At 36.0% G+C, this 15934-nt stretch overlaps 1 protein-coding gene across 6 annotated transcripts in view; it reads left to right on the forward strand.

Moving 5' to 3' along the window:
* Positions 1 to 15934, forward strand: part of FAM126B (family with sequence similarity 126 member B) — a 57865-nt gene that overhangs the window by 847 nt on the left and 41084 nt on the right. For 5 of the 6 annotated variants that reach the window (XM_014954298.1, XM_014954301.1, XM_014954302.1 and 2 more), the window contains exon 2: positions 315 to 358. The gene's annotated coding sequence lies outside the window, so the exon portion shown is untranslated. Of the gene's footprint in view, positions 1 to 221; positions 359 to 15934 lie in introns of those variants that run through there. The other variant, XM_014954300.1, reaches the window with a different exon arrangement.

The raw sequence follows: 15934 nt of genomic DNA on the forward strand, positions 1-15934 counted from the left end.
TCCCCTCCCCTCCCCTCCCCTCCCCTCTCCTCCCTCTGCGGACGGCGACTCCCCGGGCACCGCAGGGGGGAGGCGGAGGGAGCGGAGTCCCCCCCATCCGGCGGGTGTATAACCCCCGGGCCCGCGGAGAGCGGCGGAGTGGTGGCGGGGCCCGAGGCAGGTCCCTCGCACCGCCTGGCCGCGGGGTTCCTCTCGCCAGGGGAGGAAAGTGGTGGGGGAAATCGGAGGTACTCACAAGCCCGACTGGCACCAGGAACAGAATTTTGGTTTTCGGTGGATATACCTTAAAAGAGCATCGCTGTTTGTTTCCGTAGGAGAAGCGGGGAGACATCCTGAAATCCTGGAACTGCACTGAAAGGTAAGTGAAAGTTAAGAATTCTCCTGACAGCTGCTTCTTCAGTGAGGTGGTTGCTTGTTTCCATTGAGTATTGGTCTCTGGGAAGCTCTGCGTTTTCTATGCTGTGGCTCTGTAATTGTGCAGTGTCGATCTAGTTAATATCTGGACAATTCAATTATTTTTTTTATGTTCCTCAAAGCTGAATGCGTAGTCCCTTTCATCCAAAAAGAAACTGGTAAAAGTTAATTGCTCGGTTAGTGACTTATAAAGGCTTAAATTATTCCTTAGTGTAGATGGTGTTATATTAATTTCTGATGCTCTTACAAGAATGAGAATAAACACTGGTTTATAGCGTGATGTTGGCAGAATTTTAGGGCAGACTGTAGTGCCTTTTTATTTTTTAATATGCTGATGTAAAGTTTCTTCTGGATTTCAGGTGGGTTTTGTGTTTTGGTTTGTTTTGTTTTTTTTTAATAGGGATAATGGGAGCTCAGGAAAAGAGTTCCAGGAGGAATGCCATTATCATCTTATTATCAGTGAAACTGTTCTAAATAGAGTGCCATCTGTTTAGTCCAGACTGCTTCTGTCTGGTTTCAGCATTGAATGTTTTTCACTGTGAAGTCTGCAAGATTCAGAGCAGTTTCTTCTCTGCAGATGCAGTGTCAGGGTGAGAGGAGACATTTGTTTTTCCATAATGTGTATGGGGTGCAGTTGCAGGACAACTCTAATTGTGAGGTACCTAACTCTTTGTCTTATAGAGAATGAAGTCCTGTCAGATACCTGTAAAGTGTGGATAAATATTAATGAGTAAGTGTTCAAAGTCTGATGTTGCTGAGGAATGTTGATATTTTCCTTATGAAAAAATTTTTCAGTGACCTGTATACATGTTAGATATCAGACACCTTGGTTTTATTTTTGAAGGAAGAATACGAAGTCCTGGGGGTTTTTTTGTTTTTGTTTATTTTGTTTTGTTTTCTTCATGGTGCTTGGAAGCATGACTTGATTATTTATGCGTGAAGCCATACTTTACTAGTATCACTGAGTGTGTCAACATGAACGTTGAGTTCTGATCACAGAATATTGGCTTCTTGTGGGTTATTGTGATCAAACAGAATTGTAGCAGAGGAGTGCACTCAGCAAGATTTGTTTGCAAATACACTATCACTTTCAAGGTTTAACAAGATTTTGGGTAGCTGTTTTCCTCAACCCAAGTATATAAAAACTCTTGATAGGAAAAACTATGTGCAGTTGATAGATTTGCTATGCCATAAGATTGCTTAATGTTTTGCTTCCTAAATTCCCTTTTCTTTCAGCATGGACCGTACTATTTACTTCTCACAATAAGACTGCAGGTATGAGGGATGTGATATTTTGGGAGTATAGAAAGATTTTTGAAGCTGTATCTTCACCAAATAAGTGAGTCTGCATAATTTCAAGGGGGCTTACAGTCGTGCTACAACCTGCTTCTGAGAAGGAAGCTTCACCATAATGACAGTGTCAGTCTGAAGAAATCAATAGTATGCACAAGGAACTAACGTAAAATAAATTTTCCTCTTATGTAAAAAATGCTGGACGTCTTTTAGGAAGGGAATGTCATTGGAACTTGATGTGCAAATAATCAGTTCTTTTTGTGGTTTATTCAGTTGCTTTTTTTGGTACTATTCATGGTGGTGATAATTGCTGAAAAGATTAAGTGTTCTAGAGGACAGTTATGTTAGCCATATCCAGCCAAGCTAGTTATGATTTGCTGGGATTCGTGCTTATGTTGCTAGGTTAGAAGAAGGTGGTGGGGTTTTCTTGAATCGCTTTCAAAAGCCCATGTTTCCAGAAATTTGTGCTGATATGCATTCTGGATTAACAGATTGTAGAATGCTTTGTGAGTACTGCTCTTCTCTGCCTGTGCACATAACATTCTAGCATTGAACTGTGTTTAGTGGTGTACTCTTCATGACTGTTTTCTGGAGTAGAAACTGTGTGACTGACAGTGACCTGAAGTCAAAATTCTCACTTTTGAGATAATGAAAAAGGGGCTCGGGGTTGTTCTGGGTTTTTTTTTTCGGTCTCAATATCTTAATACATATTTAAATTACTTAAAACTAAATATTGCATCATTTGTTCCTGAAACTGTATGTTGCTTTATCTGGCTTTGTATTGGTAGTCATTTATAAGTCATTGGAAGCCTTTTGTCATTTGAATAAAATGGTCAATCCTGCTTTAATTACAACAATGATGGAAAAGATCTTTCCTTAGTCTGCCTTGGTTTCTTTGCGTGTTTTTAAAAAAAGACTATGAAATGTGGGGAAGCAAATTATTTTCTCAGGCAGTGTTAGAGAGTAAAATATTTTATGGGTAGTATCATGATTTCAAACCACCGTTTCACCTAGGGAAGTGTTGTGCTGGAGCAATAGTCTTGGTTTCTTTCTAGTTTTTCGGCGTTTGTTTTTTTTTGGCAACCTAAAGACTATTCTGGGCTAATCTGCTTCTCTCTTGAAGCCTAAAGCTCTGGGAACCTGGTACATGACAGGACCATTGTTTCAAGTCTTATTTCCCACAGCTAAGCAGTATTTTACAGCAGGTGCTTTATTCTTATGCTCTTTTCTAGGCAAGCATATAGGGTTACTCCTTAGGTCTGCTCTCCCAGTCTCTCAGCAGGGATGATATTTTGTATGGATTTTTATTCCAAGGATATACTTGATTTTTAAAAACTTTTGAGCCCGTATATGGTTTTTGCATCTACCATGTTTTCTGGCAATAAGCACCATAATTCATGTGTTGTGTGAATAAGTCATTCCTCTGTTCTGTTTCGAAGCTGTTATCTGAGAACTTCATGTGATACTCTCTGTTTTCTGTATGAGGAGGGATGGAACTGTTTGAGTCTTTCCTAAGCAGTTCGATATGAGTTTAGAATCTTTAAAGATCAGGGTCATGGGTTCACTCAAGCACTTGGCTGGGCAGGAAAGTAATTGTAGATTCCATTAGTTTCCTTTAGACTTGTTCCCTTATATTAAGATATGAACTAGTATCAGGAGGTGAAGCTGGAGGCTTCCCTAACTGACTCCTGGTGAAGGACATCTAAATGATAAGAATGATCATTTATGAAGAAGTCCTGTAACTCTTTTCAGGAGAAATTGATACGGTTTGACTCTCTACTTTGGTCAGTTATTTTCATTTCCAAATAGAATAGTTATGAGAAGTCATTCTTGACTTACTTGATACTGTTTTTCATAGTGTTTCTTTTGCAGTTATTTGCTTGTAGTAGATTAAATTTCGTGCAGAGTTGTGTTCAAGGAGACATTAACTTCTGAGACGTGTAAATTGTTCAGACATTTCATGTAGGCTGTAAAGGTAACTATAAAATAGAGATGATGACTTTTAAGATTCGCAGGTTGTCACGTATTATCCGAATGATCTATTGATTATTTTTTTTCCAAACCTTTCTTTTCTTGTCATCTGTGGCAGAAGTAGAGATTTCTTAAAAAATGGGATTGCAGGATCATTGGGGTTGAAAGGGACCTCTGGTGGTCATGTTGTTCAACCCCTTTGCTCAAAGCAGGGCCAACTAGGGCAGATTCCTCGGGACATAGTCCAGTTGGCTTATTGGATATCTCCAGAGACAGAGAGACTCCACGACCTCTCTAGGTAACTTGTTCCAGTGTTTAAATACCATGATGTTAAAGAATTTTCTTCTTCTGTTTAAGTGGAATTTCTTATATTTCAATATGTGTCCTATGTTTTTTTCGAGAGTAAGAAAGTATTTTGAGTTTGTGCTTGTATCACTAACTGTAGATAAAATAGCAAGCTGGTTGAATTTTGCTTTCTGCACCTTTGCTTGAATAATCCATGCTTCTAATTTAAATGTCTTAATTAAACAAATAATTTAAAATGTCTTTTTCTGTTTGTTTTTTTTTTTGTTGTGTGGTTTTGTTTTTTTTTTACTTTAATCACAACACAGATTTATGGGAGTGACTCGGTTGGTCTCCTTCAATTAGAATTCTGACTTCAGTTTCTTAACTTGAAATACAAGGTCAAGAGGTAGAGGGGCACTTCTGATGAAATAAAACACAGTTATCTAGTAAAACCCTGCTATAAAACAAAATTCGCCATGCCAGCAGTGCCACAGAGAAGAGAATATGTAAACCTTGAACAGGGGCTGAGTAAAATAATATACAGTTTCCAAACTGTTCCAACACATACTGAGGTTATCAATAACAGTAAAAATTTTGTATTGAAAGCAATATTGCCATTAGTTATTCTTCTGCTAGTGTTACATTTTTCTGTCTATTTTCCTTAAAGTGAAAGAAGATTGAAATGGCATGCCACAGATGTTTATTGTGTGACATTTATAATGTTTCAAGAATAACAAATTATGTGGTCATGGAACATATTTGTCAAACAAACCACATAGCTACTTTTAATTTAATGCTGCTAATACAGTAAGTTGGATCTCGTGTACCCTGATGAAGGATTAGGTTGAACTCCACAGCAGCATTACTGTCGCTGTGAGATACCCTTTTCTTCATCTCATACTGTGGATTCTATTTGAAAACATTCATGGGAATAAAAATTAAAAATCACTTTTAAAATCAGAAATTAAAAATTCACTATTTTAATGGATACTTTATTAGTGATCACAATGCAGGTGATTTGTAAAAGACAGAACTATAATTGGCAAATCACCTTTTCGGTCTTTCCTTGGTTGTTTTCTGTTCTGCAGGCAGTCCAGCTTGCTCCTGCTGTCCACTGTCTGAGGCAGATCTGCCACCTTGACCTCCTGGTGTGATTCTGTAGAGCAATATGGATTTTATGGTTCAAATTTATTAACTTCCTTATGCATGAAAATAGAGAGCCAGAGACATTTGGAAGGAGATCCCAATAGGGCAGTGAAATAAAATGTCAGGTGAATAACTAATTCAAAGCATTAAACTATTTATTTATTTATTTTTCTCTCAGTACTGAGTATTATTACTTGAAAAATGCGCTGCGTAGCACTTTTCAGCACAGGACTTGATAGAGATGGTCGGAGCAGTTCAAACCTGTTAAAACTTTCTTCCAGGAATTCATTCTTTTTGCATATTCTGTTTTTTGGGGGGAGTTATTTTTTTTTTTCTACAGGACAGAGTACTTAATGACAACTCATTTTATATTTATATATATATTTATATTATATATTATTACTTGTGTGTAATCTCCACAATTTAGTTACTCTTACCATGTTTTTATTTTGCTTACTGTGATTCTTCAGAAAACTACACTGGTTAGGTCTTCTGTGTTGGAATTTGCATTATGTATGGTTCATGAGTTCTTTAAATAGTTACACATTACTGTTCCTCTGATTTATATTTAAGTGAAATGTATGACATGGACATTTGTGCAGGCTGCATGACTGTAATTTGCTGATTCATTCAGGGCAATGTTGATACTTCTGGGATTTTTTTTTCTATTTCCATTCCTTATGTCTACTAGTTTATGAACTTCAAAATGTAATTGTGTTTAAGATCTTCCTCCCGTCTTCTGCCCTGCCTTGACCCATATTTGGGCTGGGGGAGCTATTCAACATCTATCTGGAAAGACATTAAGAAAGTTTAAAAGAATGGCCTTATTTTTCATGGCCATTCAGCTGAGAAGATACTGAGTTGAAAGATAATGAGGTGGAATATGTGTAAAATTTGCTTGGGGTTCTTTTTTTTTCCCTTCCTGATTTCATTGATTTTCTTTTTAGTCAAATAGGTTGGTTATTTCTTAAGAGTTCTGGTGTCTGTTTCTTCTTTCCATCTCCTCATCTTTTTTTCTGCTTTGTCCTTTGTGTCTCCTTTAGGTTTGAGAATATCTTGAGCTGTAGGAGAGGCTGGAGAGCAGCCCTTCTGCATGCCTTTCTCGTTCCTGATTTGGAATAGGGCCACAAGGTAGAAAACTTGATTTAGAAAAAATTTTGAAGAAGCTCATAGCACTCGTTCAAGCAACTATCCTAAATATCCTAAGCACAAGCTTTTGGAGACACATAGGTCACTTATGTGTAGCAGATTTTGTTTTAGCAATAGCTTGTGTCTGTAAATTTAAATAGTATTTGTCTCTGTAATTTTTAAATACTGTGTTTCCTGCATGTGAAAACAAATTAGCTAGAAATTATTATTTTTTTAGAATTTTTTAAAACATGAACTTTGTGAAGCTCTGACATCTTAGGACGAGTGCAAACTACACTTGTAATTCCACAGTCTGCTTTAGACCATGTGGTAGCAGTGTCGTGATGGCGGAACATAGGAGGGTCAATAACCTTCTAGCTGAGACATGTTTCAAAAAATAGGAGGCTTTTATGTAAACTTACTTATGGAAGGGGTGGAGTGAGCAATTTACCAAGCGTCTTAGGGCATGCCATCAGAGTAAGGCAAAGAAGAAAAATCTGAATATTCAGTTTTGAATTTTGATATCTCTTTATTACTCTAGGCTAGGAATATACTTTTTTGAAAAAAAAAATAAAATATTTGATGCTTCTGCATATGACTGCTGTCCTTTATGCTTTAACACACATGCATTTAAAAATAACAATTTATAAAAGCTCCCAATTTAGAATGGTTGTTGTACTGGTCTTTAGTCTCCACACGTAACTTAACAAAAGATGTCAGATCACTTGATAAGTGGATACCTGCTATCCAGATTTTGCAGATGAAAATTCTTAATGTTTCTGGCACAGCTGAAGTCAATGCTAAGATTTATTATTTACTTCTGCAGGATTAAAGTTAGAGTGTGAATTTCCAGGCTTCTGTTGTAACCATGTTGCTTTGCTAAAACATGTAAAACTGAACCTCAGTAGGCAAAGCTAAGGCATGTGTTTTTGTATTTAGAACCCAGTCTTGATAGTACAAGTCTTTTTGTACAACAATGATAGTATAAGAGGGGTTGTTAATGTCTTCTCAAACTCTTAATATTTTAGTAATAGCAGTGGGATAGACAGATGACTGGTTAAAGTCCATTTACTTTAGTGAAATTGCACAAGAAGTGATTGAGAGGTGTGTTAAGTAATAATAATGTGCCCTTTTACATAGAAATGCAAGGCATGCTGATGAAGGATTTAGCCTAGCCAATGCTCATATTTCTCTGAGTGTAACAGTGGAGAACTTTCCATTGCTTTTTTTTTTTTTTTTTCCTGTTTTCAGATGTTCAGTTGAGCCGGAACAGCATAGAGACGTGATCTAAATATGGACACACAGGAGAGTGAGGACAGTTTAGATGTGGAATGGAAAAATGACTAGTTCCTTATGTGCATGGATTATTTTCTTTTTTAAGCTACTTGTTTCTTGTTAGCATAGAACAGGCTTTAAACAAAATAGCTGAGCTTACAAAGCTGCTTCTAAATTGTTAATTGTGCATCCATTCTATTTGATAACTATGTAGCTGACAAACAGTGATACCTGAGGGTCTCTCTTCAATGTTGAATCTATGCAGTAGTTTCAAATAGTAACATCCCTTAGTTTCTGGAAGTTATTAAATCATATTTTTGGTAATTTTTTGGGGAGATCGCAGAATGATGTGCTGGTTTTGTCAGACTTCGTGTGAACCATTGTAAAAGCTTAATTCATGTTAATAAACTGCAGCAGATTGCAGTGCAATTCTTGCCATGTTAGAATTGCAAAAGCTCCATGAAAATCTCTTAAACACTTAAGTGTTACCTATGGAAATACAAATAGATATGGAAACACTGGGGTGGAGGCTATGTTGAATGCAAGTGGAAAAGAAATACCTGAAATAATGAACTAAGCTAAGCATTCATAAGCTGTTTATTTTCATAGGTGTTCTGTGACAGCAACCCTTACTTTAAATAATAACACATGGTTTTCATGATTCTCTAGTGAACAGGATGGGTAGTAGTCTGTGCACCTGCTAAGGCTTGTTTCATGTGCTGTCTTCACTTTGTCTTCACCAAAGTTACTGTAAACACCAAGGGAGTTTGAGAAGCCTCTGTTTATCTGTGGAGTAAGAGAGCTTCCTAGCTTTGTTTTTTGGGGAAGGAAGGAGTGAACAAGATTTTCTTTCTTTTCACCATAATCAGTGTTAGAACTTGAGACAGCAAATAAAATTTTAAAATAATTTGCTTTGGATATTTGCCCAGTCTGGCCAGCTGATTGAATATGAATAGTTTAGGTATGGCTTGTTGCCTGTGAGTTTCCAAAGGAGCAATTGCAAAAATAACTGAGATGCCATTTCTCTTGTGCAGGTGTTGTGTGAACTTGGAATATGCATTGTAGTCCTTTACAGCATAGTAGTAGTCCTTTAGTGTAGTAGTGCTCTTTTTAGATGTATAGTGAGAATCAGTGGTGAAAATACGTGCACACAGAGATGAAACTTTGTTGAATTGTTATAGTCCTTCAGGCATAGAGACAATGTTTTTGAGGTATCTGGGAGTTTAAATCATTCAAATGGCAGCTGCGTTATACACGTGTATCTTGTGTTCCAGGAATCCCTGCACTAAACTCTCCGAGAGAGTGCATGCTTTCCTTTTGTCCTCTCTGTGTAATTTAAATCCTTCCAGTTTGCTACAGGTCTGCTATGTGTTTTAGCAGTTAATTTAATTTTAGTAGTTTACATGGCAAAACTGAAACTACTTCACTAATTTCCCTTTTGAATTGAAATTAAATTATTAGCATTTTATGTCTAGTTTTTAACTGCCAAGTTAGCCCAAACTTAAACCCTGGAATTTTTAGGAAGATAGTTGGAGAAGCTATAATAAATTCCATAATAATGCTTATACATTAACTTTTTTTGTAATTGTGCCCCCTCTTTTTTTTTAAGCTACTTCAATAGTTAAATTGGGTAAAACTCATGATGCCAAGGCAGAAAATGTGCAACTGTGGGATTTCACATTTGTTGTGCACAAAGTCCTAATCGGGTTAAGGTTTGGGGATGGATTCCAGACTGAGTTAGGGGTCAGTGGCCAATACTAATTGGCACTGATGCTGCCAAAATTGTGTAATCAAGTATTGTGCTGATTGTCACAGGGTGTTTTGTATGTCCCATACCACCCCCCCTTCCCCTTTACTTTATTTGGAGACATATAATTAACCAAATGTTCAAAGGCTGTTTTTCATTTCCTCTGTGTCCTTTCTCTCAGATTTAAAGGTATTAATTGGTGCTAAAGACAGTACACTGGGCTTGATTGTAAGAAAAGTAGAAGGAAGTTCAAGGAAACTTAAGTAAAGGCAGGGGAGTCTCTAGATGTTAATTTCATCTAATAATTAAGATTTGATATATACTGCAGAAAGATTTAAAGTGATCTGTTGGTCAGTGGGGCTGCTAAGACTGTTTTGTTTGTTTTTTTGCCAGCTGCTAGGGAAGAGCTTCTTCAGCATTGCTGTGTGTCATTTTACTGAAACATTTTGTAGGAGCATTACCACATTTGTCTGATGAAGGTGTGCGTGGGTGTGATGGTCAACTGTGCTTCTCTGCTGATGATACTCCCATGATTATAACCTACTAGAGACTGTATTTTGTAGTTTATTTTGATGATAAATTTTTGATCTTGTGAGAAGAAGGAGGGAACAGATCTTAAGTGAACATTATTGTGCTGATTAGGAAGCCTTAATCATGATTTAAAGAGTAATCAGCTTTATCAAGCTTTGAGGTATTTCAAATTTGTATTCTAATGGGTAGATTTTGATAGACAAAATATTTTTCCTGCGTGTACTAGCTGTATGCAAAATTCTTTAATAGCTATTTTATTGCTATTTCTACGAACTGTTGGGGCATTCTGCTTTCCTAATGTGTGTTGACTTTGAATCAATTGTGATGATTATCTCTTTGTCTCTGTGAATGCAAACTTTATAGCTTTGTGAAATGCATAATGTACCTATAAGTAAATTTTACATGTTTATGCATATGTGCTGCATTTATGGAAAACTAAAAAGGTTTTTATTAGCATTTACTTTTTTATTGCAGGAGAATGTGTGAAGTTACAACCTTATTTCTTGGGTTTAATTATTCAAATGAAACAGAACTGACTAGTAAACAAAATCATTAAAATATGATTACAAAACTATTTTCAATGTGCCAACTGAATAGCTGGCTGATAAGGCAAAAAGTATGAGGATTTCCCTTTGCACTTCCAACCCCTGCCCCAGGTGTGTAACTCCTCATGATCGCTTGTAAGAAATAATTATTACATAATCATCTTAACGTGGAAATCTGCACATAATTGCAAGTACCAGGGTGTTAAGTCTGGATTTGTATTTTCTTCAGAACAGTTTTCTCACGTACTGAAGTAGTCATGTGTGGACTGTGTGAGCTGCTTTTGGTTTGTTGGTTTTTTTGTTGTTGTGGTGGGTTGGTTTTCTTTGTTGTTGTTGGTTTTTTGTTTGTAAGTTGGTTTTAAACTCAAGAAGTTGCTCAGTGCTCTGCAGGTCCACTGTCTGCATTCCAATAACCTCAGCATTCCTAAACCTTCTGTCTAAATTGCCCTTGAAAGACTGCATGCGTTTTGTGCTGTATGAAGGGTATTAGATGAGTATTTTCTTTAAACTGAGGACATATAATCTAACCATTTAAGGTGTGTAGGGCTTGAATTTTGGTAAATGCTGATGATTCCTATCAGCACAGTTGCATAGGGAAACAGAAGAGTAATGCTTTTAACAAGCTGTTTAATTAAACTTGGGCTTTGATTAAAATTTTTTGATGATGTGTTTGAAGAAAATAAATTGAATTTTCTGTATTGCTAATATAATTAATAAGAAAAGTATAAAGTAATAAATGTTACTTAGATGGGCAGTGTGACCTACCTATAAAAAAATAAGGAATCTATGTTTAGTGTAGTTCATGTGGATGTATTTCTGTTTCCAGTAGATGTAGCGTATAGAATTTGCTGAAGAAGATTAATGTTTCAAAAAGCAGTAGTGCAATGCTTTGACATGTTTGCATATAAAGCCATCCCTGGTCTTTTTCCAAAGGTAAATCTTACCCAGGAGACTTGAGGGAAGGAGAAACACTGTTTTACCAACTGCTTTTGAAGTTTGTTTTTAGCAGGAAAACTACTTAGTATTACAAACAAAACCCCAGAGTTTCTCTGTGTACGGGTGAGGTTATGTAAAAATGGCTGAAGTTTAGAACATTGAGTCCTTGGTGAGAATTTCTGCTGTTGTTTTATTGAGTGCAAGGAAAATATGTTTGAAAACTATAACATTGTAAAACGTATAAATAAATTCCATTCCTCCTTCCCTACCAAACTGGATGGTGCTTGGATTTTCAATGCTGCCTGTTAAATTTGGAATTTTTCATAATCTTGAAAGACTCCTTTCTGAATGTATATTAGGGCAGTATTTCACAAAAAAAAAAGTTAATTTTGTTCAGTTTTTGAGTAGAAAATAAGCATGAAAATAGCAGTATGCATTTAGTATCTTGTTCTTGCTTATGTTTCTGCAATGTCTGATGGAGGCAATAGGGCCATGCATTTTGGTTGAAGTCATCAAGGCTGTATCTGTGGAAGGCTGCTTTTTTTTTTTTTTTTAATTGATTTTTTAAATACTGATCTATAGCTTAAATAAATGAAGAGCATTGTGGAAAGCCTTGCCTAACAGGGTGCATACAGGATCTGGTTGATTTAAGTTATTTGTGGTAGGTTTACGTTACATCCCTAAAAAGAGATTGTATGCAAAGTGTTGCCCCAGGAAAAAAACTTCAAATTTCAGACTAAAAAAACACCCAAAACACTCAGCAACCAAATGCTCTCCCTGCCCTCTAGAAATGCATATGTTAGCAATTTAGTGCTCCTCACTATTTAAAAAATATATAAAAATTTTACCACTTCACACTAAAATATTAACGAGTCCTTCCTTATGACAGGCCAGTCTCTATTCTGTTCTAATATTAGTTTAACAGTAGAAGAATATCGATCGTGTAAACAATATGCATTGTGTTTAACTATTCAACAGTGAAGATTAATTATTAAACTCATACCAAGACAAAAGGGAAAACTGGTGTAGTTGTTGCACTAGTTTACATTCACTAATGTTTTAATTCTCAAATAGTTACTTCACAGAGAAGCAACACATACTTCCTTGTGATAAACTGAGTTTCAGAATTTCATGAGAGCTTCTAATAAGGTGATTAAAAACAGTTGCCCTTTCTTTAGAGACACTGTTTCTTTGCCTGTTTTCTGTGAAGGAGAGTCCAACAAAGGTGTGTAATTTCTTGCTCTGGGGGAATCCTAGTGAAGTTAGGATTGTCCATAAGCATCATTTTTATAGCACGATCACCTTAATCAATTGGGTCAACTCTGTGGACAGTTGATATTAAAGTAGCTCCTAATGGACTGTGTTGCACAGAATTAAGATTGTCAGGAACATGTGTTACTTATGCGTGGAAATTCTGACTTGTATAATCTGTTTTATCTCAATATAAAATTAACAGGTTTTCTTCTTATTTTGTGAGATTGTTCTTTGCAGTTCTTAAAACTCCTTTCTGACTTTCAGAAAACAAGTGTGAGATTGAAAACGATTGACACTGAAATAAGACTGTGATGCATGATGTGGAAGAAGACAATTTGTTTCCTGTAAAGTAACAATTGGAGGTAGTAAAGGCAGCTATGGTCTGAGCAGTTTTGACTCTAAAAGCTAAAGCAGATCTTATGTCTGGATTCTAGATGCTACTCTGCTTAATCTGTGAATAGCAAGCAGTCTCTGTGTGTGCCCTAAGTCCTCTTCGTGTTTTCTGTGCAGAGCTCAGCTGCCTTGTATATTCTGTTAGGTCAAGTGGAAGAGAACTGTGCTGTTCTGAAGTTGTGTCGTCTTGATGAGTAGTGGTGAGATCAGTGATGTTTCATGTAACTATATTTGTTGTTCAGTTTCCTTTTTAAAGTCTGGGAGCTTGTATTGGAAAAGCAAGACCAGAATATAAATGAGAATTAATTTTATCTTGAAAACCATACATCTTAAATGTGAATGATGTATCCAAGTCACATGTATGAAATTTACAGCGTCATGCAAAAAAGCAATATATCCTAACGCTTATAGACCTTTAACTCTGTTTTGAAAGCTTTTGTTGGAACTTTGTATTCTTACTGTATCATTTTAAAGAAAGCATACAGTAATATGACATAATATTAGCTACAATTGAGGTAAATTCAAATAAATATGAAAATTCCACTCACATAAGAGTTTGTGGATGTGTAAATAAGCTTATGGATGGGGAGGGGAATCTATCACCTCAACTTCATTTACTAACACTCTGCTTCCTGGAGGTGAAGGCTTTACCATTTGGAAGTTGGAAAGATTAGAATGAGGGATTTCATTACTTTCAGCAGAGGATCCTTTAGGTCAGATCTCTTTGCGAATACTTAGGGTGGAAGAAAGAAGGTTAGGTAAATTAATTAATGAATATGTAACCTAAATTCTAGTCCATGTGAGTTGCAGTTAGTAGCAGATACTGCAGTGAGAAATATGTATTGATATTTTACTGGTCTGGAATTGATACTGAACTTCTTTTTTTTTATAGCTATTTTCATAATATAATAGACAACTATTTCTATCGAATGAGGATGTTACAGCTCAAAAATGGGAAGCTGCTTAGAATCTACAGTTCATATTTCTACAACTGCTCCTGCATACATTTATTTTCTTCACATCATAGTGTTTGCAGTCCTATTCTGACTTGTGTTTAGGGTTTTTTGGTGGTGTGGGGTTTTTTTGTTGATTTTGTTGTTGTTTTGGTTTTGAATTTTGTTTTGATTTTGTTCCCACAGAAATTCTGTTTCAAGATTTCTCCCAGCTTGTGCCTGTTCATTTTTAGTACTTAGCACTGAGTATCCCTTAACTGCGGTTTTTGTAAGTGCTAGTTTTCTGCTAGATTTTTTTCTTCTCCATTTTTACTATGCATTTTCTATCTTTAGTTAAGTCTTTTTGGATTTAATTTACTTCATAAAGCAAAACTGTGAACCAAGAAGGTGTTTGGGAGAGGTAGGGTTACATGGAAAGTAATTTGCATGGAAATGTTTTCGTAAGTAAAGAAATCGATGAGTTGCAGAGAAACGAGAATAGGAAGAGTTATTGCATGTGAAGTGATGCAAAGGGAGGATGAGCCTGTATTGTTCAGCGTAGGATGGATTATTACACAGGATCCTGACAAGAGAATGTTTTAGGTTTAGTGTAGGATGACTACATGAAGTTGTTTCTAAGGAAACTGATGCTGAGAGAATAAGGTAATATTTCTGTGGCTAACCTACGTGTGTGTGTGTATATATATATTTTTAAGTGCGTCGAGTCTTCATAATAGAATAATTATCATGTGTTTTGCTGTATTTAAGGCTGCAGGATAATTTCTTTATTATATTTTGTTTCCCAAATCCTTTAAGTAGAGGTGCGCTTTCTTCATATTAAGAAGATAAATGTCTTCTTCCACTTTTTCAATCATCTTAAATCTTCTCTTTTCTGCTTCATTCATTGCCTGAACTCCTTAAGAGAGATTTAGCTACAAGTGTATAACTGAGTTCTATTCAGGTTCTTAGACTCTCTGAGGCATAATTTTTTTCTTTATTCACCTGACTTCTGTAGCTTTCTACAACTACTCTGTGCAATACAATGAACATCAGCTTTAAAATAATTCTTTAAATTCTGTTATAAAGTGTCTGTTTTCAGTGTTGTATTTTAATTCACACTGCCCTAATGTTTGTCTTCAGCAATTTTGTCTCTGCAGAGCACAATTTTACTGTAGTAGTTGTAGAAAGATAGAAGGTTTGGCAGCTGAGCTTTCTGGTGCTTGAAAAGGCACAGAAGATAATTTAGGGCTTAAAATGACTTAGTGAAGGCTTTTTGGAACAGATGGGCCATGTCTTTTCTTTACCCCTATTTTGGCAGCGGCTGAAATTGATGCGACCTTTTTAATAAGAAATGGAGCCCACTGTGTGAGCATGGTACCATGAAAATTCACAGGAGTATTGTCAATTGTCTTTGTCTTCGCTGTGATATGGCTTTCTTCCATCATTTTCACATAACTTTCTTTGTTGCTGGTATCCAAAAAAAAAAAGGTTTTTAGCCTGATTTTTCCAGTGAGTCAGAGTGGGCAGGGAAGAAATGTCTTATCCAAGTTGTTTTGCATGACTAAGGCTTGTCTAATAAGGCTGGCAATCCAAATCCCACATACAGAATATGTCAGCATTTATATTTTAAAGTTGGAATGCATGTCTGTCTGCTTAAGCTTCCAATGAAATTACCAAAGAACTGGGGTTGGAAGAGGGCTCTCTTTCTATTAAATAGAATTCTTGAGCTGATGATTCAAATTAATAACTGTCCAGAGAAGGTTTTGTTTATTTCCACCTTTGTCAGTTTTGTACCTTGTAGCATTCTGTTTCTCTGTGCTGTGGGCCTGTTTTGCCAAGAGTTCTGGCACAATACTTGTACCTGTTTCTAACACCAAGTTGTGGTTGTAGCTCTGATTTTGATTTGTTGAGGACAATGTTTTTTAAATTCATTTTTTGTTTCCTTACCAAAATGGCAGCTTATCTAAGTGTTTATTAAATATGGTTGTGATAGAAAAATATATTTATGTAGATGGATAAAAGGGAATCACAATGGTATTTGTGATTATAAGAAACATATATTATAATAAATATACTTTTGAATA

Source organism: Calidris pugnax, unplaced genomic scaffold (genome assembly GCF_001431845.1).
Source record: "Calidris pugnax isolate Ruff unplaced genomic scaffold, ASM143184v1 scaffold103, whole genome shotgun sequence".
NCBI lineage: Eukaryota > Metazoa > Chordata > Aves > Charadriiformes > Scolopacidae > Calidris > Calidris pugnax.